Genomic DNA, 6,000 nt, shown 5'->3' with positions numbered 1-6,000 from the left:
AGTTAAATATTACATTTTAACTCAGGGGAGGTTAAATAGGAATCTAGATTGATGAGAGAGGGTGGCACTGGGAGGCACAGTTTTCATCATAAACTAATCAACCAACTTTTTAAGCAATGTATGACTTTGATTTTTTAACTTTAATTTTTAATATTACATCACTTTTTCATGTTACATTACATTTCATTTGGATTTTTCTTGACTGAAGAGTTTTACCATATACTTAAATACTGGATATATATTGCTTAACAAATTTAAAAAAATAAAGTTGGGTCGGGTACCAATGCAACTTCAGTGACCAATTCAGAAGCTCAGAGGACCCTAAAGCGGAGATGGCCAGGAGACAGATGTGCTGAGGATTCCTCGGCGCTGAGCTGGGTGGGGCTGAGCCGACTCCAGCCACTGGCTCTGACGTCATGCGGCTTACTCACCCAATAACAAGAAATGAACATGAAATTCCAGCAGTCAGAAATGAAAAAAGACTGGAGCTGAAGACCTTCCTGCTTGCTTTCTTGCCTGTTGACCAGATTGCTAGAATTCTCTTCATTCTCCATGCAGCCTGGGTTTTTGTTTTTGTTTGTTTAATTATTTTTTACCTTAAGATGTCTCTTTTTGGTGACAATCGCATTTTATTTTTAAAAACATTTTTTCTCAATACACTTTTAAAAGGTTTTACATTGTTTCATATCTAGTCAAAGTGAATTTTTTTTAAAGCTTTATTTATTTTTATTAGAAAGGTAGATTTACAAAGTGAAGGGGAGACGGAGAGAAAGATTTTGTATCTGTTGGTTCACTGCTCAACTGATTATAACAGCCAGAGCTGAATCCACCCGAGGCTAAAAGCCAGGAGCTTCTTCTCGGTCTCCCATGTGAGCACAGGGTCCTAAGGTCCTGGGCCATCTTCCCCTGCTGTACCAGGCTGCAAGCAGGAAGTTGAATGAGAAGTGGAGTAACTGGGTCACTCCCATATGGATCCCAACACTTGCAAGGGGGGGAAATCAGCCAGTTGAGCTATCACACCAGGCCCAAAAGTGAGGTTTCTAAGAAATGGCTGGTCTCTTTAAGCTATCTTCTGCTCTCGCAGCCTCATTAGCAGGGAGCTGGATCAGTGGTGGAGCCAGGTTGCTGGTGCTGCAGGCAGCAGCTTACCTTACTACCCCACAGCACTAGCCTATTAACATTTGTACCTGTAGCAATGAAGATAAATAAATGAGTAAAAATGAACCTTGATCCTTGGGTAATTAAATCAAGCTTTATTAGATGGAAGATAAATGCTATATTAGAGAAATGTGGAGGGCGCCCTGGGGGCAGAAAGCAGGGCATATCTGACTTTGCCTGGGGAGATGCAGGTCTGTGCTGCTTCTGAAAGAAATATACACTCGGTTTTTAGCTCGACAGGCTCTTCCTGGCTTCTCATGAAAAGGCTTGGAGGCATCCATATTTGGGAAGGCTGATGGAAGCCACATGAAATATACCTTGTTCAGTTTTACTGGAGCTGGACATGTTTTGTGGACTTCCGTGGATATTTTAAAATCTCCGAGATGTGTCTGTTTCTTTTTCTTTTGAAAAACATATTTTTATTTATTTGAAAGGCAAAATGATAGAGACAAGCAGAGACCTTCCATCTACCAATTTCCTTCCCCACCTGCCCATCATCAGCCATGGCTGGGCCAGGCTGAAGCCAGGAGCACAGAACACAATCTGGATCTCCCATGTGGAGTAGCAGAGCCCCAATCTCTTGAGCCATCCTATGCTGTCACTGAGGCTGTTCAGTAGCAGGAAGCTGGAATTGGAAGTAGAGCCAGGACTGGAACCCAGGGACTTGGATACAGCATGTGGATGACCCAAGGCTACACCAAATGCCCATCCTGATGTATCTGCTTTTAAAATGCAGGTGGGGTCCTGGGTTTTATGCAGAAACAAACCAATATGAATGCTTCAGTTTCACAAACGTGGTAGGCTGGAAAGCACAGACGCACCCCAAGTCTGGAGACAGGCATCCTCTAGTGCACAGATTCTCGGTGCGTCTCGCCTGCGCTGTGAGGACCACTGAGCTGCACAGTTACTGGCTTCCCAAATGATGAAAAAGAGCTTTTCGGGCCCCGCGCGATGGTGTAGCGGTTAAGGTCCTCTCCTTGCATGCCCGGGATCCCATATGGGCGCCAGTTCTAGTCCCAGCAGCTCCACTTCCCATCCAGCTCCCTTGTAGCCCGGGAAAGCAGTTGAGGACGGCCCAAAGCTTTGGGACCCTGCACCCGCTTCGGAGGCCAGGAAGAGGCTCCTGGCTTCGGATTGTCTCAGCTCCAGCCGTTGCGGCCGCCTGGGGAGTGAATCATAAGACAGAAGATCTTCCTCTCTGTCTCTCCTCTCTGTATATCCGCCTTTCCAATAAAAAATAAAATAAATCTTTAAGAAAAAAAAAAAAGAAAAGAAAAGAAGTTTTTCATCTAAACCTCTCTGAGCAAATAAACAGCAACATTTCATCCTTTTTCCATATCCCGTACCACAATACCTGGGCCCAAGTCCTGCGTTTGCTAGTGTGTTTGGGAGGCAGCACTTGATGGCTCAAGCGTTTGGGTTCCTGCCATCTAGAGTGAAACCCACATGGCTTCCGCCTGACTTCAATCTGGCCCAGCCCTGGCCAAGGTGGGTATTTGGAAAATGAACTGGTAGATGGATTAAACTCTCCCTGCCTCTCCCTGCCATGCTGCCTTTCAAAAAAATAACTAAAAATTTAAAACGAAATAAAATCCTATGTCCCATAGGAAATAGACATTAGCAATGAAAGTCAGCACCATCAAAAAAATTTTTTTAAAAAAATTAAAAATAAATAACAACAATTCAGCACCAGTTCCTGAACTCCCACCCCCATCCCGACAACCCCACTTCCATTCCAGCTCAGGCCTAACTAGCTTCTCTTTGCCTTGCATCTCTTCTATTCAAATCACTTCCCCTGCCCCTGGATTGCTCTTTCTGAAACATAAACCAAATCCAGTCACTCCTTAAATCTAAAGGCACACAAAAGAGAAAATATGAAAAAAAAAAAATCTCAAGAATCCAGCCTACTGGATCAAGTTCAAACTCATCACAGATCTGACCCAAACTACATTTCTGGCACCTTCCTCTTGTCATTCTCACTCCACTTTCCAACACACACACACACTTTCTTTACATTTATTTTCCTGCATGTTAGAATAAATTAAAAAATAAAAGAGAGAGAGATCCATTTATTTGAAAGTCAACCTTGCAGGGCTGGAAGGAGGTGCAGAGGAAGCAGAGATATGCTGCTTCGCTCTGTAACGGCTACATTGGCCAGAGCTGGGCCAAGCTGAAGCCAGGAGCCAGGAGCTCCATCATGGTTTCCTGCATAGTTGCAGGGGCCCAAACACTTGGGTCATCCTCCACTGCTTTCCCATGCACTTGGGCAGGGAGCTGGATCAGAAGTGGAGCCACCAGGACTCTTATGGTACTCTTACGGAATGCCAACTTTGTAGATGGTAGTATAACTCTACCATACCACAGCAGAACACAGTAAACTTTCATATCATTTTTGTTTTTTAGGGGGTATGTTTTTCTTATCTTTATTTTTTTTTAAGATTTATTTATTTTTATTGGGAAGTCAGATATACAGAGAGGAGGAGAGACAGAGAGGAAGATCTTCCATCTGCTGGTTTACTCCCCAACTAACTACAAAGGCTGGAGCTGAACCAATCCAAAGCCAGGAGCCAGGAGCTCTTCCGGGTCTCCCACATGGGTGTAGGGTCCCAAGGCTTTGGGCTATCCTCGACTGCTTTCCCAGGCCACAAGCAGGAAACTGGTTGGGAAGTGGAGCTGCTGGGATCAGAACCGGCAACCATATGGGATCCGGCACATGCAAGGCGAGGACTTTAACCACTACGCTATCGCACTGGGCCCCTATTGTTTAATTTTAACTTTAAAAATATATTTGAAAGACAGAGTGAATAAAAGACACAGAGTTCTTCTACTGGTTGGTTCACTCTCCAAATAGCCATAATGGCAAGCCAGGAGCCCTTCAGGACTCTCACATGGGCCATCCTCCACTGCCTTTCCAAGCACATTAGCAAAGAGGACGCAGGCATGCACCAGAGCTCTGACATGGGGTGGGTGTCACAGGCAGCACCTTCAACTGCTATATCACGATGCCAGCCTCTGGATGCGCTTTTCTCTCTGAAAGGCCCTTGTCCTACATGTCCCCTTTTTAAATCCAGATGAGTTGTCCTTGATAGCAACTAAAGGCATGGTTTTTGATCCAGCTGGGTCAAATCCAGGCTTACTGAAAATATGGCTTTGAGCAAGATCCCTAAACTCTTTAGTTTTCTCACTTAAAAAATTCTATTTTGGGACTGGCACAATAGCGTAATGGTTAAGGTCCTCACCTTGAACGCGCTGGTTTCCCATATGGGTGCCGGTTCTTTTTTTTTTTTTATAACTAAGTAAACAGATACATACCTGTATTCATACATACTCATGCAAATCCACAATGCCTAAATGCATATGTACATACATCATAAACATAATATATACACATAATAATGTACCTACATGAATGCATGTGTGCACACACGTAACCATTTGTTGATTGTATAAACAACTACACATAAACACATATACCTATGTAAATATCTATATAATTCTTAACCAAATACATGTAAATACATATGTAAACACAGGCATAAGTATATATGCATATAAATACCTAAACACATTCATTCATACATACATATATACTTTTTTTTTTTACCAGGAACGTGGGTAAGACTATTATTTTTCCCATATTGTTTCCTTCATGTTTAAAGGGGATATTAAGGGAGAAGGCCCACCCAATTTCCCACCCTCCCCAGGTCCCGGATGTAGGGTATGTTCTGAGGTTCTTACTCAAGTAGTTTTAATATTTCAACAGTTATGAATCACTGTCAGTCTTGCCACTCCAAGCACTATGAGGGCTTTTAAAAATCTACTGATTGACACAGTCCATCATAGAGTCTCTGTTTGCCCCGTATTTCACTGCCAAGATATAGCTGAGATGGTTGGGTGACCTGTTCTGTCTTCTCTCTTTTCTTGGTTAGGGTTCTGAGTCTGGCATTTCGATTGGGGAGATCTCCAAAGAAACTTTGTCTGAGGTGTTCTCAAACCAGATTCTTGTATGTGCTAGCAAGTACAGGGCCCAGCACAGTCCATCGCCCCAATCAGCTGGTGGTTGCAATTGCTGGTTTGGTTCTGTTTTCACTCCCGACAACCACTGGAACCAATGGGTGTTGCAGTCCAGCCTGGTTCTGCCCAGCACATACTTGGCCCTCACATAAACCAGTGGGAGCTGGAGCCTAGTTGGAGCGACCCGCAATAACCCCCACCAGGCCCGCCCCCTTCCCTGGTTTGCCAGTATGTGTAGCAGTAGTCCAGTTTGTCCCACACCCCATTCCACCCCAGCCACTGTCCTGGTTTTCGTGCCCTCCTGTGGAAGTGGTAACCCAAGAGGGAGGAGCCCACTATTTCCCTCCCAGGCTTCTCCCACTCCAGGATTGTGCTCTCTCCAGGTGGTTCTGTGGTTTGACTTGACAGAACTAGCCCCTAGTGCCAGCTTCTGTCAGCTGATGCTGTGGCTAAGCCCAAACAACCCTCACCCACTCTAATTTTGTTTGTACCAGTAGGAATAATCAGCCCAGCCTGGCTTTTCCCTGATCTAGTCCACATGAGGTGTACAGGTGTTGTAGCCCTGCCTAGTTGGGTCTGCCCCAAGTGGGTGCCGGTTCTAACCCAGGCAGCTCCCCTTCCCATCCAGCTTCCTGCTTGTGGCCTGGGAAAGCAGTCGAGGACAGCCCAAAGCCTTGGGACCCTGCACCCGCATGGGAGACCCGGAGGAGCTCCTGGCTCCTGGCTTCAGATCAGCACAGCACTGGCCATTGCGGTCACTTGGGGAGTAAATCAGCAGACGGGAGATCTTCCTCTATGTCTCTCCTCTTCTCTGTATATCTGCCTTCC

The sequence above is a fragment of the Ochotona curzoniae genome, unplaced genomic scaffold, assembly GCF_017591425.1.
Source record: "Ochotona curzoniae isolate NIBS_2020 unplaced genomic scaffold, NIBS_Ocur_1.0 contig_291, whole genome shotgun sequence".
In the NCBI taxonomy this organism is placed as follows: Eukaryota; Metazoa; Chordata; class Mammalia; order Lagomorpha; family Ochotonidae; genus Ochotona; species Ochotona curzoniae.
This window is presented reverse-complemented; position numbering follows the sequence as displayed.